At 41.8% G+C, this 26972-nt stretch overlaps 1 protein-coding gene across 1 annotated transcript in view; it reads right to left on the bottom strand.

Annotated features, from left to right (window-relative positions):
* The window catches only part of HAPLN1 (hyaluronan and proteoglycan link protein 1), a 101871-nt gene extending 76340 nt beyond the window's left edge, over positions 1-25531 (bottom strand). Inside the window, exon 1 of the mRNA XM_004703503.4 lies at positions 25335-25531. The gene's annotated coding sequence lies outside the window, so the exon portion shown is untranslated. The remainder of the gene's footprint in view (positions 1-25334) is intronic.
* Between the last annotated feature and the right edge of the window lie 1441 nt (positions 25532-26972).

Here is a 26972-nt window from a genome sequence, read left to right as displayed (position 1 = left end):
TGCTGAGAAGCAACAAAGCCCACATGGAAGAAGCACATCAGCCTGTGTGCTCATGAGGTGTTGATGGGATCAGGTATCAGGCATCAAAGAACAAAAAATCATATCGTTGTGAATGAGTGGGGAGTGTGGAGTGGAGACCCAAAGCCCATCTGTAGGCAACTGGACATTGCCTTACAGAAGGGTTGCGGGGAGGAGATGAGCTAGTAAGGGTGCAGTGTAGCAATGATGAAATATACACCTTTCCTCTAGTTCTTTAATGCTCCTTGTCCCCCTGCTCCCATTATCATGATCCCAGTTCTACCTTACAAATCCAGCTGGAACAGAAGATATACACTGGTATAGATAAGAACTGGAAACACAGGGGATCCAGGACAGATAAACCCCTCAGGACCAATAATGAGAGTAGTAATACCAGGGCAGGAAAGGGAAGGTAGGGTAGAAAGGGGCAACCGATCACAAGGATCTGTATATAACCCTCTCCCTGGGGGATGGACAACAGAAAAGTGGGTGAAGGGAGACATTGGACTGTGTAAGACATGACCAAATAATAATAATTTATAAATTATCAAGGGTTTGTAGGGAAGAGGGAGGGTGGCCAGGGAGTGGAAAAATGAGTTGATACCAAGGGTTCAAGTAGAAAGCAAATGTTTTGAGAATGATGATGGCAACAAGTGTACAAATGTGCTAGACACAATGGATGGATGTATGGATTGTGATGACTTGTACGAGCCCCCAATAAAATGATTTTTAAAAGAAAAAAAAAGAGGGTGTGACCAGAGGAGTACCATTGCTGTCATCAGCAATGGGTGGATCTCAGCAGAAAGGATAGAATACCAAAAGGATCTTTGTTTGTATTTCATTGACTACCCCAAGTCATTCAACTGTCAGCACACACCCTGGATAACATTGAGAACAGGGGGGATTCCAGAGCATCTCATTGTGCTCAGCAGAGCCTATACATGTATTAAGAGACAGTAGTTTGACCAGAGCAAGGGAATAGCTGAGGTATATCATTCCACCATACTTACTTCATTTGTGTGCTGAGCCAAATAATCCTGGAACATATGAAGAACATGGGATCAGAATTGGAGGAAGGTTTATTAACAGCCAGCAATACACAGATGACACAACCTCGCAAGGAGACTGCAGACCAATAGAAAACATCACGATAAACAGAAAAATGACTAAAGCCATTAAGATTTCATTTTACTTGGATCCTTCACGGACACTGAGGGAGGCAGCATTTAAGAATGCAAACAGCATATTGCCTTGGGGACAACGGCTTCAATTAGTTCTTTAAAGTGTTAAAGAACAAAGATGGCCCTTTGAGGACTAAAGTGTGCCTGACCTAAGCCAAGATATTTCAATCGTCCTATACACATGTGACAATTGAACAATGACTAAGAAAGACTTGATACGAATTGACACTTAAATTACGGTGTTTGTATGTAATATAGAAAGTAGCCTGGATGACTAAAAGAACAAACAAATCAGTCTTGGAAGACATAGAGCCAGAATGGTCCTGAGAGGTAAGAATGACGAAACTTCGACGCACGTAATTTGGACATCTTATCAGCAGAGACCAGCCCCTGGAGGAGGATGTTATGCTTGGGAAAACAGAGGGTGGTGAGAAAGAAAAACCGGCCATGAGATGGGTTGACAGTGAGTTGACAACAATGGTGTGGCAGTTTGATTTTATGTCAACCTGCAACTGCATGAATGTGTAGGGGAGGAGCCTAATCTAGCAATTAGGCCAAAGTCTAATGATGCTTCATTGGGGGGGTGTCCTTTTTAATATGAGACATCAGGGACTATCCTCCCTCTCTAGCCCTTTGCCTTCCTCTTCATGAGGACCTGTGTCTGCCTCCCCAGGTGGCCTCATGTGGGCCCCCAACCTGGAGAGCTATCAGCACACTGTCCTGTTTCTTTCACCTTTGGGTCCACGTGATTCTTCATGCCCTGCCTGTGACCTCACTGCTTCCCTCTTTACCTTTTGCATTATTAACCCACAGCTGCCTAAGGCTGAAGAGGGTCCTGCTAGCACAGGACCCGTGGGCTTGGATTGTACAGGATGGGATGCCTTCTTGATGTCCATTTGTTCTTATACATATATGAATGTTATTACGGTCTGGTTTCTTTAAAGTACCCAGCATAATACAAATGGACTCGAACGCAGCAACAACTGTGAGTTGGCGCAGGACGAGGCGGTGTCCCATTCTATTGTGCACAGAGTCTCCGTGAGTCAGAACCAACCTGACAACACTTAACAATCATGGCAATAATGATCTGAATTTTGTCCCTGCAAATTGACATAATTGCTAACCCCTATGCCCATGGCTATAATCCTACTGGGACTTCTTTGTCATATTCAGACAGTATTGGTGTTAAGGGCGTTAAATTGATTGTTTTTAGATATAAAAGAGACTAGACAAGCAAGCAAGCAAACATGAGGAAAAATAGGTGACACACCACAAGAAGAGCATCAAGGAGCCCAAGAATAGACCCTGAATGGACAAGGGCCTTCCCCAGAGACTGTAATGAGAAAAGTCTTCCCACCCTCCATCCCCCTAGTGCTGGTAACTTGAATTCAGATTTCTAGCCTCCTAATTATACAAAAATAATGTCTGTTTGTCAATGTCACCCAGTTGTGGTATATATGATATTTCTACAATTAAGACAAAGTCTAAAGAAGATTTTACTCAGTAATATGAGAAAAAGTAATACTCAACTGAAACAACATTGATGCCATTAAATATGGTTGAAAATAATAACTGAAAAAAAATGTTACTAAGTACCTTAACTACATCCCGGAATAAGACCTGGTCTTATTTATAGGAATAAAACTATCTAGCATTAAAATTAAAATTGTGTGTAATACAATGAAATGTTACTAGACATTCAAAGAAATAGGAGAATATAATAGATAGTGTAATTAAATGTTAACTAATGAATAATGTACAAATAAAAACATAAAAATAAACATAAATAAAGCCTACTTTTTCTGGACATCAATTACGAGGACATAACAAATCTCTGCTTTCATATCTCTATTAAAAATTCTGGCACCAGCTGCCTAGGCAGCACTTCTTCCTGACTCTAGACCCATCTTACAAGTCAAGAGGTCACTGCCTTCAGACTGCCAAACTGCCCCCAGGTTTCAGATGCCATCAGCATAGTGGGAGTATATCGGGCTCCCCTTGCTTCTGACCTACTGGCTTTCTGTATGCTGAGCAAATAAGTCAACACGCTGGAAGGACAGCTCATTAACAACCTTTGATATGCAGATTGCATGCTGAATATTAAGAGAACTTGAAGTACTTACTGATGAAGATCACAGGCTACAGACTTTAGTATGATTAAGTCTCGTTATAAGAAGCAATAATAATAATAATAAAATCCTTATACCTGAGCCAATAAGCAGTATCATGATAGATGGAGAAAATACTGAATTTTTCCAGGATTTCATTTCCAATGCCTCTGTAACCAAGACCCATGGAAACAACAGTCAGGAATTAAATGATATACTGCATAGTGCACCTCTGCAAAAGTCCTCCTTGAACTGTTAAGAAGCAAAGATACTTTTTTGAGACTGGCCTGTGCTGAGGCAAACCTTGATGTCTCCATTTTTTATTAGTGCTTCTACTCCTCCACATGCACCTTTTTTTAAAAATTGGGATTTAAGTGAAAATGTACGGAGCTAAGTGGTTTCCTTTCACAATTCATGCACATTTTGTTTCATGATACCAGTCACAAGTATGGTGAGACTTGGTCTCCCACATTGTGGTTAAGTTATCAGGAGGGACCAATTCCTAGAAAAAGACATCACACTTGATGAAGTAGAGAAGAAAAGGCAGACTGTCCATAAGATGGATTGTATTGCAATAAAAAGCTCAAATGTAGCAAAGGTTGTTAGCATGACATAAGGCCAGGGAGGTCTTCGTTCTGTTCTATATGCTTTATATAAGGTCCTTGAGAAATTCAGGGTGTTTTCTTTCACTTCATATGCTGGACGTTGAATAATGAAGGCCAGAGAAGAATCAATGCATTTGAATTATGGTGCTGGCAAAAAATATTGAAAGTACCATGGACTGCCAAAAGAGCAAACAACTCTGTCATGGGAGATGTACAGCCAATAGCCAGAGTGCTCGTTCGAGGCCAGGGTCGTGAGATTTCGTCTCACGTGCTTTGGACACGTTGTCAGAGAGACCAGCCCCTGGAGGAGGACATCATGCTTGGCAGAGTAGAGGAGCCATGGAAAAGAGGAAGACTCTCATCAAGATGGACTGACGCAGTGGCTGCTACAACGGGTTCAAACCAGAACAATTGTGAGTGGCTCAGGTTTGGCAGTGTTCCATTTTGTTGTGCATAGATCGAGGCACTAGAAGTCAGGACAGTTCCTACAACAACATGCGCTGTACACAGTTCCTTCGTAAATGCCTTTCCCAGGCGGCTACATAACATTGTAAAATGTGCGATAGTCCTTCTATTTTCTTAAACATTACACATATAATCATAATAGTGTTTCTTTTAAATGTAGTAATTTTGTCATCTTCTAATTCTACCATGTATCATGTCTGGGACATTCACTATGGGGTTTACATTAACTTGATCCAAGGAATTGGGCCTTTGTCCTTGGTTACTGAGAGATGAATTCTAGAAATACGTTGAAAATTACTGGTAATTATGTTTCATAAAGATTCCATTCCACACCAAATTAATACATTATGCTAATGAGGAGATGAGGTCCCTCTGAGTGTGGGCTGGCCAGACCGGAAACACCAATCATAATCCTTCTTATCACCTCATGTTATGAGAAACTCAAAGGGTCGATTTTTCATTACATTAGGAGACCCCCAATAACAACTCTGGACATGAAATTCTGATGGGCTTCCCGCTTGGCTGTCATGTGCCCGTTGGGACCTGGAGGCTCCGTACTGGAAATTCTGCCAGACTTCTTCCTATGCATTGGTTCTTTGTGCTCCTACTGCCTGTGAGCTCTTGTCTCCTCGGGCTTCTTTTGTTCTCCAAACTCAAAGAACTTTGAAAAGGGACGTGAGCTGAGTCCCTTAAGGATCTCAGAACTGCTGTTTTTGAAATGATGTCAATGAAGATCTCAAAATTCCTCCAGAAGGAGTGAGAGAGGTGGGATCACTACCTTCAGAATATACAGACCTGGGTGGAGGCTAGTCAAGAAACCATATCATCACATCTTGATTTTTTTGTCTTATCGGGGTTTCTATGATTTTGTAGCAATACTTTTTATTTCCCTACATACTGCTCAACTGCAGTTCAGAAAGTTCATCCACCTCACTCCTGCCATCGCCAGGAAGCATTTGCTTTACTTTGTGGTCAAATCGCCCAGCTGCGGGTGGGCAATCTTTTAGAATCAAGCACTCATCAGCATGCCACAGAACTCTAATATACTTCTGCCTTTATCGACACTTCCCAGGCAATCAATAATGCATTCTTACTCCTTTTATGTATGCTTAAATCTTTGTCCATTGTACACCAAGACCTAGGTGAATGAAGATGGTTTTATCATCCATTCAAACTTCAGTTCCCTGTCTTGTTCCCTAAGCCACGTATTCGCAATTGTGAACTGTGGAGATATCTTCCTACCTAAATGAAGTGTGTAAAACAAAGAACTCATCTGCGATGTCTGCAATAGGAAGTGAGCCCTGTGGCACTATGACTGATGAAATAATCAATTAAATTGTTGATACTGCTGGGAGCGAAGGCGATTGGGCTGTGTAAGCTGTGTGCACCTGGCTGCCAACGGCAAGGTTGACGGTTTGAATTCACTCAGCAGCTCTGGGGAGAAAAGGCCCAGTGGTATGATATACTGTCACCTGGAGAGATTGCCACCAAGGAAACCCCATGGGTCAATTCTGCTCAGCAGCACATGGAGCCTGGCGAGTGGGGGCTGCCTGGACAACAGCTAACAAAGGCAACAACAACCAGAGTAGGAGTATCCCTCAAACTGCTATCTACTTTCACATTAATCACAGACCTTGAGAAGGCCTCCTGTTGACAAGTCAGAGCACAGGTTCTCCTTAAAACTGTTCACCTGCTCCTGTGCTTTGGAAACCGAGGGTTTAAAACCCCGACGACAAGGACCAGAGATCGCACACAGGTAACACAAACAGCTTGCTACGCAGCAGTGTGAGGTAATAGCTACTGGAATTTTAAAGTCCCTCACCATTCGGAATTTAGATTATGATACAAAAGTCACAGTGTTTTCACCTGTCGTCCTTCCTAGAAACATTGTCACCCTGGCGTGGGACATGGGGGAACAGAGAGCTAGAAGAAGAACCTTTGGCCAAGGATGTAAAGTAATGCCAGTCAAAATTACATCGTGCTTCAAACCAATTACAGCAAATTGGGATTTTCCTATAACATTTTGAAACCACAGTTTTAATCTTTGGATTAGTTAGTTCATTATGATCAATAACAACTAGTCGGCCATGCTAAATTTCAGACTTTGATATCAGCTAATAGTTTCAATAAGCCGCTATTTAATGATACAGTAGTCTTCTTATTCTGCTCTCTGAGGATTGATTTGAAAGTGTAACTGCATAATGAAAGCATATTACTGTAAGAGTCTAGGAGATCAATACCTTCTGTTTAGAAAATAAAACTTTTCAGCTCAATGCCATTTTCCATTTCTCTGCATACTGGTAATTTGTTTAACAAAAGAAGACCTTTTCTGTAAGAAGGGCATTGCCTTATTCATTCCTAGAACCTGTTAGCATTACCCATCAGAAGTTCACGTTCAACTCATGTGAATGCAAATGAGGTTTTCTGTTTGGGCTTAGATTTTCAAGGTTTTTAGTCTGTAACTGGCTGTAAAATTAATCTATGAGTAATTTTAACCTAACTTGAAAGCTAAAAGAAATAAAAATGATCTGCTGAATATTGAACAACATGCCCCAAGTAACCAGACAGAACAGAATGAAGTACCTACTCCTCACGTATTATCTCTGACAAGATAGTAGAATTGAGTACCAATTACTTTGCGCATTAATTATGTGTGTCTGTGAGGTAACAAACACTGTGGCACCCCATGTGAATAATGCTGACTGTGATGTTTAAGATTATGTATAGGCCACAAGATGCAAGGTCAGTAGTTTGAACTAACCAAATGCTCCTCAGGAGAAAGCTGAGGCTTTCTGCCCTTGTAAAGATGTACAGGCCCGGAAAGCCAGAGCCAGTTCCCGCTGCCCCATGAACGCATCGTGAGTCAGGATTGCCTTGATGGCAGTGAGGGAGTGAGTGGCAACTTGGCTGGCCATGGTGCTCAAAGGTTTGGCAGAGTCACTTGGTAATCTTGTGATGCGGTGATCTGGCAGTTACGTGATATGATGTGGTCCTCCATTTTTGTGTAACGTCCTGGTCTTTGGAAACGAAGCATGTCCATACTTCAGGAGGATGTATCTTCAGCTCACAGAGCTGCGGCAACAAATTCTTACAAACGAGGTGGCTTAAAGCAACAGAAATTTATTCTCTTACAGTTCTGAGTCCAAAATCATTCGAGCGTGCTCTCTCTGAAGACCCTAGAGACTTCAGGGAGGAATTATTTCCTTCCTGTTCCAGCTCTAGGAGCCCTGACTCTTCCTTGACTTGAAACAGCATCACTTCCGTTTTCTTTCTTCCTTTTTCTTTTAAAAATCATTTTATTGGGGGCTCGCACAACTTTTATCACAATCCACACATACCTCCACTGTGTCAAGCACATTTGTACATTTGTTGCCATCATCATTCTCAAAGCATTTGGTTCTATTTGAGCCCTTGGTATCAGCTCATTTTTTCTCCTCCTTCCCCACTCCCCCTCATGAACCCTTGATAATTGATAAATTATTATTATTTTGTCATGTCTTATGCTGTCCAACGTCTCTCTTCACCCACCTTTCTGTTATCCTTCCAGCAGGGAGGGGGTTACATGAACATCATTGTGATCCGTTCCCCCTTTCTACCCCACCTTCCCCTTCCCCTCCTGGTATCACTACTCTCATTATTGGTCCTGAGGAGTTTATCTGTCCTGGATTCCCTGTGTTTCCAGTTCCTATCTGTACCAGTGTGCATCCTCTGGTCTAGCTGGATTTGTAAGGTAGAATTGGGATCATAATAGTTGGGGAGGAGGAAGCATGAAAGAACTAGAGGAGAGTTGTTTGTTTCATCATTGCTACACTGCACCTGACTGGCTCATCTCCTCCCCACGACCCTTCTGTAAGGGGATGTCTACTTGCCTACAGATGGGCTTTGGGTCTCTACTCTGCACTACCCCCCATTCACAATGATATGATTTGTTGTTTTTGATGCCTGCTACCTGATCCCATTGACACCTCGTGATCACACAGGCTGGTGTGCTTCTTCCATGTGGGGTTTGTTGCTTCTGAGCTAGTTTATCTTCAAGCCTTTAAGATCCCAGACGCTATATAGCTGGGCACCATCATCTTTTGATAGCTGGGTACCATCAGCTTTCTTCACCACATTTCTTATGCACCCATTTCTCTTCAGCGATTGTGTCGGGAAGGTGAGTATCATGGAATGCCAGGTTAATAGAACAAAGTGTTCTCTTGTTGAGGGTGTACTTGTCTACCTCCGCTTTCACAGAACCATGTGTATTTCTATGTCTTTTCTCCTTTTCTTAAAAGGGCACCAGTCATACTAAACTGGGTTCCACCCTAATAAACCATGACATCATATTAATGGGATAACACCCACAAGGACTCTACTTCCAAAGAAAGTTACGTTGATAAGGACCAGGTACTGGGATTTCAACATGTATTTTCTGGGAGTACAATTCAGTTTATAACAAAAATATAATGTCTTGCATTTAAAAACAAATTGCCTACATGTGAACTTAGGGAGATTTTTTTATTTACTCCCATATAACTTCATAGCGTAAAATTAGGACAGATGGATGGGTATTGAAGGAAGCTGATTTTGTCTAGAATGACTTTCTGATAAGTCAAATAAACATAAAATGAGTTGTCCTTTGATGTGCAGAGTTGCTTTCTACCCTTGCAGGTGTTGAAGCAGAAAAATACACATCAGTTAGTCATGGTTCAAAAGGGATTCCTATGGTGGGTGGAATCCTGGAACATATTTGGTTCCTTTGAACTCTGAGATTCAAATAAAATCAGTCAGGTTAGAAATATGAGGACTATAAAGATGGCTCAAGCAATCTACTATTAAGAAGGCTAGGAATTAGTGAAAGAAATTCATCCAATAATTGCTTATAGTCTAACATAGAAAAAATATGAAACAACTATCTTGGGCTAGTGGTACAATAAAGTGTTGCCTAGATGAAGTGGTACATTAATGATCCTAGCTTGACCCATGTTTCAGGTGACAGAGGTAAAATGGGAAGAATTTTCTACATTAGAGTAATGCATGAGCAAGAATTAAAGGCAAAGAATCACATGCCTGCTTGTGATGGGAAGATAAATATTCTAGATCTAGAGATTTTAGCTCCAGTTCCTGTGATGCACTCGTATGTATTTTGGCTACCAATGAATGCCGCTTTGCAACATGCTCATCAAATCGTTTTAACATTGCAGAATATCTTGCATAAATCAGAAACTCCCCAGTCATTATTTTAATTTTTTCCTTTAAATTTAAAATAGGACTGTTGTTGTTAGAGATAATCTAGTAGGTTCCAACTCAGAGCAACAAACACATAAACAAAAAGTCTGTCTGGTCCTGCACCATCTTCACAATGACTCCTAAGTTTGAGCCCATTATTGCAGCTCCTGTGTTAATCCACCACGTTGAGGATAATCATCATCATCATTATTATTATTATTATTATGCTGACCATTCCTCTGCACCCAGTATGATGCCCTTCTCTAAGTACTGTTCCCTCTTGATAACAGGCCCCAGAGTAAATGAGGCAAATTCTAGCCATCCACACTCCCAAGGAGCATTCTGGTTATATTATTACCACTTTCAAGACAAATTATTACCACTTTCAAGACAAGAAGTAAGCGGTATATTTAATATACCACCAATTTAATATATCTCCAACACCACACTTCAAAAGCATCGATTCTTTTTTGTTTTTTCTTATTCTTTGTCCAGATTTCACATAACATAAGGAGGTTGAGAATCCCATGTCTTAGGCCAGGGGCAGCTCTTCACTTTGGAAAGCTTTAAAGAGGTCTTCTGGAGCAGATTCGCCCACTGCAGTATGTCGCTTGGTTTACTGACTGCTGCTTCTGTGAACCTTGATTATGCATCCAAGCAAAACAAAATCCTACACAACTTCAATCCTCCTCTGTCTATCATGATGTTGTCTATTACCCAGGTGTGGATTTTTGCTTTGTTTATGTAAAAGTGTATCCATTTTGAAGTGGTAGTGTTTGATCTTCATTAGGATGTGCTTCAAATCCTCTTTGCTTTTAGCCAGTAAGGTTTGTCATCTGCATACCTCAGGTGGGTCAGCAGCTCTCCTTCCATCCGAATTCCAGTCTTTGCCCTCTAGTCCAGCTTCTTGGGTTACTTGCTCAAGGTACAGATGGAATAAGTCTGGTGAAAGCACCTAAATGTGATGCACAGCTTACTGGATTTTAAATCGCCCCTTAACGTCTTGTTCTGATTGAGTGACTGACTCTCAGTCTGCGTACCGGTTCCACATGAGCACAAAGAAGTGATAAGACATGCTTATTCTTCCCAATGTTATCCATAAATTGTTATGATCCACACAGTCTTTGCATTGTCAATGGAACACAAGTTAACATCTTTCTGATTTCTCCCAAGATTCATCAGCCACAATATCCCTTGTTCCATCTTCTCTTCTTAATTCCACTTTAATTTCTGGCAGTTCCCTGCCTATGTACTGCTGCGACCTTTTGTTAATTAACACCAGTCATATTTTACTTGCATGTGATATTGATGATATTGTTCAATAATTTCCACATTGCTGGATCTTTGTGTGTGTGTGTAATGGGCAAGAACACAATTTTTTTCATTCTGCTGGCCAGGTAATTTTCTTCTAAATTCCTTGGTGTGTATGTTAGCAGTTCCATTGCTGTATCTGTTTGTTTAAAATTTTCCATTGGTATGCCATCAATCCCAGTCGTTTATGTTTTGCTAATGCTTTCAGTGTAGCTTGGACTTCTTCCTTTATACTATTAGTTCTTGATTCTATGTTACCTCAAAAAATATTAGAACATTGACCCTATCTAGGGGTCAATATATATGTGTAGTTGGTTACACATTAGACTGCAATCCAGAGTTGACTGGTCGAAACCACCAGCAGTCCTGAGGCACAAAAACTGGGCTCTCTACTTGTGTGAAGAGTTGCCCTCTCAGACACCCACTGGGGGGCAGCGATGAGTCAGCATGGACTTGATGGCAGTGAGAGATTAGTTTGGGTGAACTTGATGGCAGTTGGTTTTTAAAATTAATGTTGTTTTTTGCAGTCTCTATCATTGTAATTGATTAGCAGCTTACCTTCTTTTGTGGTCCATGGAATATGAATAACTATTGATATTTTCTGACCATATTAAGAAATTACAACCAGGTTAGAAATGGTTCATTGAAGTTATAAGGACATGAACTTCAAATGAGAGAATATATGTAAGATCATATTCATAAAACAGAAAGTTCAAATCCATTATTCTCAGAGATGATCTTTCTTTTCTTGTGTTAACTTACAAGCTCTCAATGCACTCAGGTCTCTGAGAATCTCTTTTCACTATCAAACTCATCTCCCAGACATTATTCACATGTTGGGCATTGTACTAAGTGGCTGAAAGGGAATTACGTAAAAAATTATGTAAAAAATGCAATATCCCTGATCCTAGTAGAATGCTTCAAATGATTCAAGGAACCATAGAATTATAGATATCCATTATAGCTTCAATTTTTAAGTTGCTTTATTTTAGCTTGAATCGTATTTGATTTTTGAGCCTATTCTATTTTGAAGGACTTCTTTCAAAGTAAAAGAATGGTACTCAGTAGGAAGCAAAATTTGGCATAATGTTTTATGAATGAAACTGACCAGGGATGTACTTGGAAACTTTCCCCCAAAGCATTAATTTCATACAGAGACAGCTTGAGATGTTAACATTAAATAATATTCAATGGTAGGTTTGGTTTGACATGAACATTTGATGATTTTTGGGGGGTGTACAAGCTCCATTCTCCTTAAAAGGGTGAAAAAAGATAGGCTTGTTGTTGTTGAAGACTAGAGATAGTCATTTATTTAGCTAACCAGTGATTGGTTATTCATTCATTTTGTTCATTCGCTATGTATTTTTATTCCCTATCAGAGTACAAAGACATCTGGCGGCACTGTCAGGTACAGCTGGAACTCCACCAATCACTCTGCAGGAGAAAGGGGAGGCTGTCTGTCCCATAAAGGTTTGTCGCTTCAGAAATGCTACAGTGAGTCCCTCTATCAGAACCAACTCCTTGCCAGGAGGTTGGTTTATTATGGTACAAAGGAACCATGGTGGAGTAGTAGATGAAGCGCCGAGCTAACCACAAGGTCAGTGGTTCTAACCTCCCAGCTGTTTCACAGGAAAAAGATGTGGCAGTCTGCTTCTGTAAAGTTTTGGTCTTGTAAAGCCTATATGGATGTTCCATTCTCTCTGATAGGTCCCTCGATTTGTCATCAATTGGAAAGCAATATGAAGAGTCTTGGTGGCATAGTAGGTTATGCGTTTTGGGCTGCTCACCGAAAAGTTCATCAGTTCGAACCTACCAGCCACTCCACTGAAGAAAAATGAGGCTTTCTATTCCCATAATGAATTTCCGTCTCAGAAATGCATAGGAACAGTTCTACCATGTCTTATAGAATCGCTATGCAACTCAATAGCTGTGGGCGTGAGGTGCTTAGGACATGAGATGAATACCAAGGTCTACGATCCTTGAAGAATTGTCTTTCTACAGAAGAAGGGAAAAATCTAATATAGTAATTTGCTCAAGGTAACAAAGTACCAGTTAAAAGTACTCACCTCCCCAGACCTCTTAGCAATGGGATACAATTTTCACCCTCCATAGGAAATGACTTATGAATAGAGCCTCCAGATCATCTTCTGCAACATCACACACTTTCAAAATTGATAAGACATTCTCAGTATTATAATTTACTAATTTGGGAGTGAAATTTTAAGCCTGTGAGAAATAAGTTTTACATAAACTAATTGTCAATCTGATATAATACATAGTTGCTCTTTTGTTGTTGTTGTTAGATGCCACGAAAGTGATTTGAATTCATAGAACGTCTATTAACAACCAAAAGAATAACTGTGTGGTCCTGTGTCACCTCACATGCTGTGCTCGCTTTGCGACCATTGCTGCAGCCCTGGAGGGAGTCACTTCCTCCAGCATCTTTCCCTTTCCACCGGCTCCCTGCTTCACCAAGTAGGACGTAGTCCTCCTCCACGACCGGCCCCTTCAGGTAACCCACCCAAAGGACTTCCTGCCAATGACGATTGGTTCATGCTTCTGACAGTCTTTGTAATAGCTAATTTTCTTCACCAACACTATAATGAAAGTGCATCAATTCTTCTTTATTCATTTTTCAGCTTTCACACGCATATGAGGTGATTGAGAATATGCAGTGCATTGAGTTACAATGAGTAATATCTCAAAATGGCACAAGGTGGCAGCACTTATACTAGATGACATGTAATTATCAAGGGAAAATGATCCCTTTCAGATACTCTGCAATTACAATGCTTCAGATTTTGTAGCTCTTGAACAGAATATATATATATATTTTTTGGAATGTATGGTCCTTCATTTAAAAGATAATTGTTTATTTCATTATTATAATCAAGTAAAAACTGAAGATTAAAAATTAATTTTTTAACATGTAAGTTCCTTGGAACTATTACAGATGAAAAAATACATAAATAAACATGACTGGATTACACAATGTACGATAGTCTCCGGAGAACTGTTAGTTGTAGTGGAGTTTGTAGTGACTCCTGGTGACCGTCTAAAATGACGCTTGTCGCTCCCCATGTGGGAGAAAGACCAGGTTCTCGACTCTGGTAAAGAGTTATAGTCTGGGAAACTGGCAGAGGGCAGTTCTACTCCGTCCTGTATAGTGGGGATGAGTTTGGCAATGCGTTTGGCTTAGTTTGGTCCTCCACCCTGTCCATGCTCTTTGCTGTTTGAGTCATTGTGATGGACATGTAAAACCATTGCTAAAATGTCCCGAACATTTGCATCCTGATTGATGTATTTTTAATTAGCAAATTTGACTTATCTCACTTATAAGAATACATTTAGTAACTCTTCTGGATTTGTTTTTATTCATAAAGCTACAGCATATTTTTAAAATCATTTTATTGGGGGCTCATACAATTCTTATCACAATCCATACATCCATCCATTGTGTCAAGCACATTTGTACATTTGTTGCCATCATCATTCTCAAAACATTTGCTTTCTACTTGAGCCCTTAATATCAGCTCCTCATTTTTTCCAAAAGTGTTGTAAAGTCTCATAGACATTTTATTTGGCATAGCAACCTGGTAGAGTAGTGGGTCACGCATTAGGCTGCTAACCTCAAGGTCAGATGACCGTCTTTCATGGGAAAGATAGACTTCCTAATACCACAAAGAATTGCCCGAGAGAAAGATGAGGCTTTCTACTCCCATAAAAGGTTGCAGTCTCAGAAACCCACCTGGGCACTGCTACCTTGCTGTAGAAAGTCATGCCGCATCAGAATCAGCTCACTGGAAGTGAGAAATATATACAGCCTCAGAAACTCAAAGTGGCAGTTCTGCTCTGCCTTAGGTATAGAGTTGCTATGAGGCGGGATCAACTCATTGTTAATGAATTTGGTTTTTTCTCTTTTCTTTGTTTCATTTAAAAAAATACTAAATAGTAATGAGATGAAGGTAGGTAGAATTGTCAGATTTAAAATAAAAAATACAGGACCAAACCAAAACCAAACTCACTGCCATGGGGTCGATGCCAACTCATAGCGACCCTTTCTGGATGAGGTAGAACTGCCCTGGGGTTTCTGAGACTGCCCCTCTTTACGGGAGCAGAGAGACCAGGCATTCTCCTGCGGAAACACGGGTGTGTGCAGCCATGCAAAACCACTACGCCCCCAGGGTGCCTTCACTAAACTTGAATTTCTGATAAACAGCATTTGTTTTGTTTTTAGGATAAGTATATCCTGTGAAATATTTGGGCATAGCTATATAAAAACATTTTCATTTATTTGAAATTCAAATTTAATGGGTCATTCTGTATTTTATCTAGTAACCCTAGTAGGGAGTGGAAAGGGTGGGGTGGGCAACTGGAGGAGGGCTTAAAAAAAAATTAGAAAGTGAGTTGAAGAGAAATTCAAGATTATGGACTCCAAATCTGACCTAAGATTTAGAAGTCTTCGGGATCAAAGAACTAATTATAAATGCACTATAACTAGGCTGCATTCTGTGGCAAACTCATTTATATGCTAAACTAAACAACGTGGGCTATGGTTAATCAAGGACTCTGGTGAATTACCATCTATACCACACATTGATTACTGAGTTTTAAACAACAACAGACAAGAACATATATTTAAAGTTAGCTTAGTATTAGCCAAAATTGAATGAATAGCTACGATTCAGACATATTGGGGTCTTAGCCTCGGGGTTATCATTATGAAAATCTGTTAGAGCACTAGGGATTGGAAATGCTATCTTTATTTAATTCAACAAACATGACTAGCATATATGCAGGGGACTGATTAGTACGGTGAGATATAAGAATTAATAAAACTTTTCCTGTGTACACTTATATTTGATACATTAAAAGATAAAGTCATGTTTAAAGATAAGTCAGAAAATATTGCTACAAAATCATAGGATTCTTTATTAAACAATTATATAAAAAGATCAAGCTGTTATTTTTCAGCATATCCTCCATCTAGGTCTATACACTTCTGAAGAGTGTTTCCATCTTCCTAACCCTTCTCCAAGTCCTTGTAGAAATGTGCATTAGGGCTTGCTGCTAACTGTAAGGTTCAAACAACCAGGTGGGGCTGTCTACTCTCATAAAGATTAACGTCTTGGAGACCATACATTGGGTCACTTTGATTTCTAACAGCCTCTATGGCAGTGGGTTGGGATGGCTGGTTACCATTACAAAGATAAGTCATGTTCACTCAGTCTATTGGAACTTCCTATCTCTCATCTAAATTCTTTCTTCTAATTGAGACAAGAACTGAGAGATCTCCAGTTCCTCCTGGTAAGATTCCCACTACCCGTTCTGGATACAGGATTCCCAATACCTCTCACTTCTGACCTGTTTGTTCCAGATATTCTCTCGTTGGGAAATTTACTGGAACAACTCACGTAACTCAGAGACCGTTCTATACATATGGTTGCAATGTCATTGATGCTGAAAACATATAAGGGACCTTTGGCCACCTAAATGAGGGGAAGTTAAGTCGACACAGACGAAGAAGCAAATCAGTCTGTGTGGTTCAAGGGTTGTATACAATAAAATCCAAATCCAGAGGAGGGAACGGTATTCGAGTTTAAATTTTGAATGCCTGCCTGATTTGTGGAAGGATATGGATGACAGCGGAAGCCCAAAATGCCTTTGCAGGGTCCCCATGTGGATTTAGCCTCTAGTGGATTCCCTCTGACCAGAGTCTATAGGGATGTGAATTGCCTTGCTATCAGCGTGCTTTGTAAAGTGCATTATTGCAGCTCTAGTTAGCTTAAAATAAGCACCTTATCACTTGATCTCCCTTTTTATCCATTTTTAAATTTGTTCCAGTTTTTAATATTTTCTGCTATTTTTGATTGAGGTTTTTCTGTTTTATTTTATTTTTTATTTCAAACTATTTCACTAAGACCTAATCCAGACATCATACCATGCCATAGTTCAGCCACAACAAGCAGTGTTGTGCAACCACTACCGCAGTCAGTTTTAAACCTTTTTCTTCCTTCTTGTATTTCTTGATATCAGCTCCCCAATGCCCCCCACCTCCACTGCTGCATCCCCCGGAACCCTTATTCTACTTATCATCTATAGATTCATCCATCCAGGGTTTCATATACCAAAGACATAGAAAAATGCATAACGGAGGTAAACCCCATTATGAAAAAAAACCCAAACAAAATATTAAAAACCAGATCACGCACTAAGTATGCAGAGAGATCAGAGGACAGGGTTTTAACCATTCAAGTCATCTAATAATTAATTATTAATTAATGTATTATAGTCATGCTGACAATACTCTGCCCGATCACCAGGTTATTCCCATCCCTCAATTATGGTCAAAGGAAAATCACCACAGGCTTATTCCTTGTGTAGATCCTGCAAATGTATTTTGGGCATCAACTGTCACCCATAGTCTTCTGCACACCAGATCCTCACAATTTAAGCTCTGGTGCTATTCCCTCCTTCAGATGTGGATCATATAATTTACAATCTTTGGATTCAGCTGTGTAGGTGTGTTTCTTCCACGTGGGCTTAGTTGACATCGCACTGAGATGGCTGCTTGTCTTAAACAAGCCTTTAAGACTCCAGACACTATTCGTTCTGATAGCCGGGCACCATTTAATTTCTCCACCCTACTTTGCTATAGCACCCATATCTTCCCTGGTTCCTTCATGAGGGCAAGTATTGAGCAGGGCCATGTTGTAAGAACTAATTGTTCTTAGATTGGACCTAGGATAAAATGAGAGCTCAAAATCCATTCCTGAATCTGTGTTTTCTAGCTGTTTCTGGTTCACCTTAAGGACATCTTTGTTATTTTATAGTAGAGGATCTTATTGATCATCTCCCTGGAGCGTAAGGACTTTCTGTTTAGAGTGTCATTGATATAGACTTTGGTAATAACTTTAAAACACTATTGAGAAAGGGAGATGGAACAAATGTCAGTTAACTACAAATTACAATACATGGATTATTGACTCGTACAGAACACATCCTTACATGACCGGATGCTATTCACACAGAGCCCATTTCACCTAGTTTGGCTTCCCCATTGCATCCCTCTGGTATATCCTTTGGAGCATGTTGTGCGGCTTGAAGATCCAGGGTTCAATGTCCCAGCATACTGTGACACATAACCTGGGTCCCCAGGGGACGTACAGAAAACTCAGACCAATGGGGCCTATAAGGAGCATATTACAGAGCACATTCCTCCCTTAGGGTCCTTAAAGGTACTGTTAATCATCCCCTGCCCCCAGGAAGTTGGTTCTCCCCCTATTTCTACCAAGAGACATGGCCATGCACTTTTTTCCCCCAAGACATGTATGGTCCCTTCCCCGACTCTGGAAGTGCTTTTCCCATCAGTAGCCCTCATCATTCTGCTAGGAATGGCTGCTCCTTACATGTTTGCATGGCAACCACAAAGCAGTCATCCTTACCTTCCCCTCTCACAAGAATCGGATCCCCGCTGGTTAGGACCCCTCAGCTTAAGTGGTTTTCCAGGTACTCACCTAGAGAGGAGAGTGCGCCCTTCCTGGGCACTAGTCAGGCTCTCTGTTGAGCTGCCTTGCTGATCTGGCCATCTGACTGGACAGTCTGAAAGTCTGAGCCCAAAGGAGTGTGAACTGTGAGTGAAAAAGCTCTACGGACCTTACAGATTTGCTCTGTAAACTGTGGCCCAACTCACAATAGAGAGGGGTGTTTTGAGCTTATGTTTTTAAAGGAAGGAAGGAAAAAGGAAGGCATAAATAAATTAAATAAAATAAGTCAGTGGTTAATAAGGCCCATGGCCCTCACGTCTCTGGAAATAGGCCTTGAGGGAATTCCTCTGTCCCCGTCAGAGGAGTGGGGGTAACTGTGAGATTAAAGACCACAGAGGACTAAATCAGGTTTAATCACACCCTTTGGTGTAAGGATGGGAAAGCTTGCAGATGTTTTAAATTCTTTCTGAAGAAAACAAAACATTTGCTCTGAAAAAATAAGAGGCTTGAAATGTAAATACCCGGGAGTGAAGCTCATTCACACTAAAGTGTAATCAGTTATCCAAGCAGTGGAGAAAACATAGCAGTAGCTGATGCTCTGCCATGAGGGGAGAGGGTAGGGGGGGTTCTCTGCTTATTTACTAAAGGGAGATGGGCAGGCTGGGTCAGTGCAAAAGAAGGAGCCCCAGAAGAGAGACAGAACAACTTCCCCTACTTGCCTACTTGGCACATTCTACGTGTTTCATGTGTGTCTTTCTGTCTCCTCCATCAGCTTATGAACTGTCTGAGCGTAATTACTGTGCAACAGGCAAGGCAGTGCCTCATCCAGATGGTCAGCATTGAATCCTCCTTGTTCAATGTGGATTTTAGTGCACACTGAGGGGCAGCGACGGTGTGCAAAGACAAATGTCCCTTTGCCTGTTCACACAATTAAGGCTCCCTGGTGCCATCATGGGTTATCTGTTGGGCTGCTAATAACCTCAAGGTTAGCAGTTTGACTCTGTCAACAGCTCTCAGGAAGAAAGATGAGGCTTTCTGCTCCCATAAAGATGTACTACCTCAGAAATGCCTGGAAAATAGACCTGCGTTGCCCAATAGGTTTACAATGGGTTGGGGTTGACCAGACAGCAGGAGGAACTCATCCAAGTAGACCTATTATGGGAACTCTCACCCTCCTGGTTTTGGGGCCTGAGATAGTTTATTGTGCTAGCCTGGCCAATAAACACAAGTGGGATTAACTGAAGGGTGGAGAGATAAATGGCTTGGTGAGCCTCGCCTTTCTTGTCTCTCGCTCTTTGATCATTGGACCAGTGTGCGGCTGCCTTGCTTGTTCTGTGCCTCAATTTACAGGCTACGCTACCTGCGGGACGCCTAGCCTGTGAACTGTGTCGCTGTAAGCTGAGGTCCCTTTAAGACATCTCTGGAGCTGGGGACTGGCGGTTGGTGACCTGGCTGACAGTTGGTGACCTGCCTTGTGATTGGCTGCTGTGCTGAGATGGCCTAGCTCTCTATATAGAGAGAGGAAGACTTGGCAGCAGAAGAGACTGGAAGGACTGCTAGTGTCTCACAACTCTCACTCACGGGAGTGAGTTGCACTGAGCCATTTGTACTGCTTTATAATTTAGCTGTTCATTTCTTGTAGTATATATCTATCTGTATATAATTTAACAGTTCATTTCCTGTGTTATATATCTAATTATCTTTATAAATAAATATATTAAATTATCAGCAATTTGGTTTTATCTCTCTAGAGAACCCTGTCTAACACAGGACCCTCTGGGCCTACACCACTAGGAGCCCTGATGGCATAGTGGTTATGTGTTGGGCTGTCATTCACACAGTTCGAAACCAGCAGCCCCTCTGGGAGTGAATCCACTCCTGTAAACAGTAACAGTCTTGGCCACTCACAGGGTAGTTCTCCCCTGCTCTACAAGGTCACAATAAGTCAGTATCGATGCCACAGCAGTGAGTTTGAGGAAGTGCTTACACCACCAAGAAACCAGCTCTCATCCAGCTAGGAGATGATAAACCGAAAAAACAAATGAACACACACACTCCCTGCCGCAGTCAAGCCTGACTCATGGTGACTCTTTCTGTAGGGCAGGGTAGACCTGCCCCTGTGGGTGTCTGAGACTGTAACTCTTTACGGGAGTATAAAGCCTCAACTTTCTTCCACGGAGTGGTTGGTGGTGTTGAGCTACTGACCTAGCCATTAGCACATCAACCCATAAGCTATACGCCACCAGGAGATGATCGATACGGGAAAACGATTTTAAAAGATGCATGATTAAAAGAAACTTAGCAGTGAAACCATGATATTAACCCCTTTGGGTTGCTATTCAGGATTTTGTAATATCTTAGGATCATTTTCATGGTTTTTGACTTTCTGATTTTTCAAAATTGGATGTGCATTGTAACCAGTGAAGTGGTCAGCACATAGCACTAGCATGATACCTGGCAAACAGTAGCTGCCCACTTGGTTGTTCTTTTTTCTTTTTTGTACAATGAACGAGCAAACTGGATGGGAGCCTAAAACCCAAAATCAGACAACTCCAAATGGGAAAAACTCACTTACTATGGATGAAACTTAGCCAAGAAAGGATCTCTCAAGCATTTGTGACCATTTGAAGAATAGTCTGATTTACCTCTATGATAATTTAAACATTATTTCATGTAATTAGACATTATTCACTAGAAATCAAACTAAATAACCACTCAGGTCATTTGTGTCCCCTTTGCATGCTTAGGTTGAGCAGAAGTGGACATTTCTGTCCCCTGGACAAGTCTTAGAACCAGCTCCTACAGTTTAATGAATGTTCTAACTTATTTTTAGTCTGTGAGTTTTGGTGGTAAATTTTTCACGGCCTTCTGTAAATACCCCATCATCTCAGGTGTCACCTTGTGAATCTATGAAACGATGAGTGGATGCTCACACAGTTCAGCAGCACTAAGCCTGGGCTTTTCTGAGAAACACAGCCCCAAACTCTTCCCAGCTGCCATCTTCCACCTGCCCATCACTTGGGGAGACTGTCATGTGGAACTACTGCAAGCCAACTATGAACCCCAAGTATCAGCCCATCCCAGGGAGTTTAGCTAGTGAGCTCTGTAGAGTCTTAGCATCATTCATTCTCTTGAAATCATCAGACCTTCATGGTTTTCCAAATCAGGACTAAAACTAATACTTTTAGGGTCTCTGATTTTTAGACAACCTCTCACTAAGACCGACGACGGGACAGAATGATCAAAAGGAATTGCGAACAGGGTGGTTTGTTTATGATGGATAATGAGCCACCAGAAATAGAGTTAAGGTAATATTAGGATAATGTGCTTCCTGTACATGATGGATGGTGTTGAGTCCAGCCTTTGTCTCCCCCAATACGAGTGATAATTCTGTGGCATTCATGAAAAGACATACAGTGGGCAGCCCTCATTCTGTCACAGCGTGGGTCTCCCTTCCATATACAAAGCCTAAGTCCCCTAAAGCTCCATTCCATGTTAGCAGACCTAACTCAATTTGTGGATTGCCCCTCTAGAGAGTTCAGCAAATAATGAACTCATCTCCCTATGCCCCTACTGAAATGCTTTATCTTTCAATCTAATTTTTAGAATTTGTCTTGATTAATACAGATTTACTCATACTTTTGCCATAAGTCATATATCTTGCAAATAGCTAACTGGAGTAATAACTCATGTATCTCCTAGAGAAAAAATATTTTCAAAATGGCTGGTGCCATATTCAGATGAAGGACTCTTCTCTGATATCCTAATGGTTCTTTCAAGCAATAGCTTTCCATGCACTTGTTCTTGTCTAGGATTTGTTCTATTCTGTCAATGTCATGGAAGAAAGGACACTAAGTATAGACGAAGCTGTTCTTCACTCGAGTTATTAACACTGGACAGCCGTGTTTTACAGAGTACCCCTCACCACACCGGTTGTGGCAAGTCAACTCCAACTCATGGAAGCCCCGTGTGTGTCAGAGGACAGGTGTGCTCCATAGGAATTCTAATGGCTAACTTCCTTGGGAAATAGATGGCCGGGTCTTTGTTCCAAGGTACCAGTGGGCGAACTCTCAAATCATCAACCTTTGCTTAGCAGGCAGGCACAAAATACAGTCTCTAGTAGTATCCTTTTCCATGAAATAACACATTTTAAAACCTGAAGAACAAGTAATAATATGTGCCAATACTTGTTTGCTAGCCTTTAAAGCTAGCAATTTTTGGTCCATTCAAAGTGGTAACAATAATAAGCAAAAAAGATACATTTTTCAATTTTACAAACACTGATTTTTTATTTCATTTTTACAAGCACTGATTCAAGATAGCCAAATTCCTCCATCCTCCCTTGAACCACATCACAGTGTCACTGTAAAAGATGAATTGTATATTGCTGTGAGGTATGTGGCCATTAAACTATATCCCCATGGAAACAGGAAACTGACTATGAACCACAACACTCAAGAGTAAACTGATTGGCAATGCAGTGGGTATTTAATAAGCTTATAGTGTTTTGATTTTTAAATTATATAAAAGTCACTTGCTGAATTTTCTACTCTGAGCACCTACCAGGATGTCTGGCACATAATTAGTGTCCAAAAAATGCCAATTGAATGAACAACTCAGAAATTTTTAATGACGTTGGTGGGAAAGCCTTCTTTGACTTGTCCACTAGGTGGCAAACAGGGACCATGATTCACGCATTCAACTGCTACAGACACTCCCATTCATAGAGTAAATAAAGGGCCGCATTATTAATTTATACCATCAGGTCGTCCACTCTACACTTAATATTTGTTTAACCAGCTGTTTCCTCTAATCCTCCTTAAACACTATTGATTAAAATCCTAAGTATGCCCAGGTCCTCACCCCTCCCTACATTCCCCCAAGTACATTCGGTTACCTTTAAATGACAGGCTAACTAAATTAGATGACATAGATTAAGTACCTTGGTTAGTAATAACAAAGGCAGGGTGTCAGAAATAATAATTAGAAGCAATATAAGATCACCATATAAAAGTGATTTTCAATTTTGCTTTGTATTTTGTTGGAATTTTAATGGTTGGAATACCATTATCTTAAAAAATGTCACATGTAATATAGAGAATGCCTGGGCAAAAGCCAATGGGGGTTGGGGGGGGCGGAACCTAGTATTTTCTGAAGAAAGCAATGTTTTTTCTGAAGCAGATTCTTATTCATCTTTATTACATTCCTTTAGCAGCTTCTACAGACTTCTTCGATTCCTTAGAAAAAAACAGCATTCTACCCCCCAATGGTCTAAAAGGCAGGACTCTTTAGTGGACTGTTTACTCCTAAAGTATCTTCTGCAGACTCCGCCCCTATTTATCCTGGATGTGTTACTTGCTCCCAAAGGAAGGGCAGGGAAACCACTAGGAACATAATGATTTGATTCTTCTCCGTGAAAGTCTCTTCAGTACTTCCAAATTACAGTGTCAGCCATACCTCTGAGAGACAAGACTGTGCTGAAAATAAATGGCTCACTTAATAAAGATTCCTACCCAGGAGTAGGAATCTCTGGGTAGCCTCCCCCCTCCCCTCAGTGAATCAGTGATCTCTTGAAGGTGATTTACTCTTGCCATTTAGTTAGCGTTAAGCAAAAGGGCTTCTCTTTGCCCACTTTTCCTGTTTTTATGATGCTTCCCTTCCAGATTAGTGAAGAGATTATCCAAACATGTAAACTTCAATAAAAATAAATAAATTATGATGAACAGATGAGAGACTTAAAACAGTCTTGTGGCATGCAAGCTATCTTCCTGCATGGAAGGCAAAACCTGATTGTATTTGAATAAATCAAGCTCTGGTTAAAAATCGATGTGAGGATTACAGGCGACTGCGCTCAAAGTTATTTAGAGAGAATGGCTGTGGTACATTTGGGTAGAACAGTATTCCACTAAAATACTGACCTCACTGGAGTGTGTTTAAAATTGCTGTGGATTTCGTACACTGAAGTCATCAAATAGAAATGATTACCAGAAACCACATTTGTAATGAATAACTATTATATTTCACTTAGAAAATTAATTCACAAGCTTCATTTCTTAAGACCTGTTACGAAGCCAGCCAGTCTGTTGGATTTTATGACATCACACTGGAACATGTACTGGAAGAGTTTCCACCCTAAAAATTCCAAAATGTACTGGCCACTTTGGGTATTTTTCCAAAGATAAATGTAAGCAATGCAACTAATTTTCAAAATAACAAGCCATTCTTATTTTGAACACTACAATTGTATTCAATCAAAAAACAAAAACCTAAGTCAAGCAAGCCCCCAACGAGGTGGGGTTTGCTTTTGGTAGTCAACAACCCAACATAGAAATGATCCCTTTAACCCATGTTCCCAAGTGTCCTTAACAACGACATTCCACAAAAATTTTAGCGCATGAAAATTACCATCAACAGCAGTCTAGATAGAAATGCATCATAGTTCTATGATCTTCATTTAATAAGTTACTAGAGAAACCTGGGTCCCAAAGGGTAACATCGCAAAGATTATTCATCTAACAGATCTACCTGGGACAACAGGAACTCTTCCTTCCCCATAGAAGCCTATGCATGTCTTAAAAGAAAACGCATTTGTCCTTCAGTCTCCACTCCCCTTTTTTGATTTCAAGTGCTATGAAAACGCTTGCTAAAGTACAGATGGAAAAGTCACCACTTGGAAACCTGGAACCCAGGTTTATAATAGCACAAGCCAAAAGCTGGATCCTAGACTTAATACTTTTCACAAATTTAGACTGAGTCCATGGAGTATGTTTCTGCGGAACTACACCTTAAAAATGAAAAGAATACTGTTGAGACATCATGTTAACCCAAATAAAAACTAAAAGAATCCAAACCATTATTTTTTAAAAGCATCCATCATGCTATGGACTCTTGTTTCCTGAAATCTTGATTGACCCAAAGAAGAAGGCATCAAAAGTGTGGCCGCTTTACCTTGTCCTGAAATCCAGAAGCTGGGATGTCCTTGAGTCCTGCTGGAGCTGCAACCTGCAGATCAAGTGAAGCTGGAGCTCTTGCCCCTCACCTTAAGTTGGTCTCTGGGTGAGTGTGTGTGCGCATGTGTGTGGTGTGTGTGCGTGCGTGCGTGCAGAATGTCTCTTTGTGGCTCTGGATGGCAGAGGTCCTGGTCCTAGGAAGAAGGAGGTACTTTCTCACCAAGAGCAGAAGAAAAGCAAAGCGTCACAGGGAAAGTTCTACCAGATCCCCTAATTACAGCCTAACGTGCGCTTCTTGCAAACTTCAGGGAGGAAGGGAGGGGACAGCGCAGTGCCCAGACCTTGTGAAACAGCAGGCCCTTAGAAGACTCCCCTCTCCCGCTCAGATCCCAGAGTGTCCCGCTCAGGGGTTCAGGAAAAGCGGCAGCTGCAACCACAAGCCCTCCACCCACACCACACCTCCTGCACCGTCGCCCTCTTAAATCTGTCCAGAGTGGGTGGGGAAAGGGGGTTAGCGAGATGATCTGGGCGGGGAGGCCGCCTTCGGGGGCAGACTGGCCAGGACACTTTTCGCTCAGTTTCTGTTGTTTGTGTGCTTGTTTGTTTTAGAAGCCTGTGCTGAAAAGGAAACTCCAAGATTAGGAGAGGGCCTCTCTTTCCCTCCTTCCCTCTACCCCCAGAGTAGATTGAGATAACAAGGCAGAGGGACAAGGATGAGCACAGCAGATAAAGTTTCCAAAGCTGCAGGTTTCCTCCCCTCCAAATCGCCAGAAGCCTGTTCTTCCTGTTCTCCTGGAACAGGATGATAGGTTATAACCTCCCTTAACAAACAACAAACAAACAAACACAGAAAACAACCGCGATTGCCTCCCTGTTTGCTAGACCTGGAAGGACCTGGGGATGTGAATAGAAGGAGGCATGCCAGGGGGCGAGGAGACGGGTCGGGCTGGGCTAGGGATCCCTCCCCAGGATTAGAACCAGATGGGCACGGGGCGCTTGAGCACACCCTCCGGCCCGCAGCCCTAAAATAACCACCGAGGAAGATGCTGGGACCCACGGGCAAACGCCTCCTGAACAAATAGACGTTTATTTATAACTCCGGAGAGTCTATAGGTCCATTGATTCCCGCCTTGAGTAACCAAGGGTTTGGGAGAGGAAATGGCTTCATATTTCAATAACAGAGCCACCTTTGATGGAGCCTTAAGAGGGGGGGCAAAAAGCAACACTCCGCAGGAAGCCCAGGGCTGGAGAAGCCGCCGGAGGCGTGAGCGGAGCCGGCTCCGGGGCGCAGGACCAGCCGACCAGCCTGAGGGGCCCTGAGCCCAGGGGAAGGCTGGCAGGCCTGCCGGGGAGGCGGAGGTGCCAAGCGCAGTGCGCGCAGGAGGCTGGGGCCGGGCGTGCCACCTGGCCGCCAAGGGCGCAATGGGGCCTGGGCCCCGGGCACCCGGGCAGCTTGGGGCCCGAGAGCCGGCGGGGGCGAGAGAGAGAGCGCCTAGGGCAGAGGAGCTCTGGAGGCAGGGGCTTCCGGGTGCGCACGCAGGTGGAAGCCGACTGGTGGGTCAAGGGCACCCACAGGGCCGGCGGGCCGAGGCCGCGGGGAGCGGTGGCCCAGCGGGGACAGATGCGGCGGGCAGGC

This window comes from Echinops telfairi, unplaced genomic scaffold (genome assembly GCF_000313985.2).
Source record: "Echinops telfairi isolate 266 unplaced genomic scaffold, ASM31398v2 ScPeMD7_7469;HRSCAF=8507_1, whole genome shotgun sequence".
In the NCBI taxonomy this organism is placed as follows: domain Eukaryota; kingdom Metazoa; phylum Chordata; class Mammalia; order Afrosoricida; family Tenrecidae; genus Echinops; species Echinops telfairi.
The sequence above is the reverse complement of the archived record's forward strand: the minus strand, read 5'-3'. Positions and strand labels throughout refer to the sequence as shown.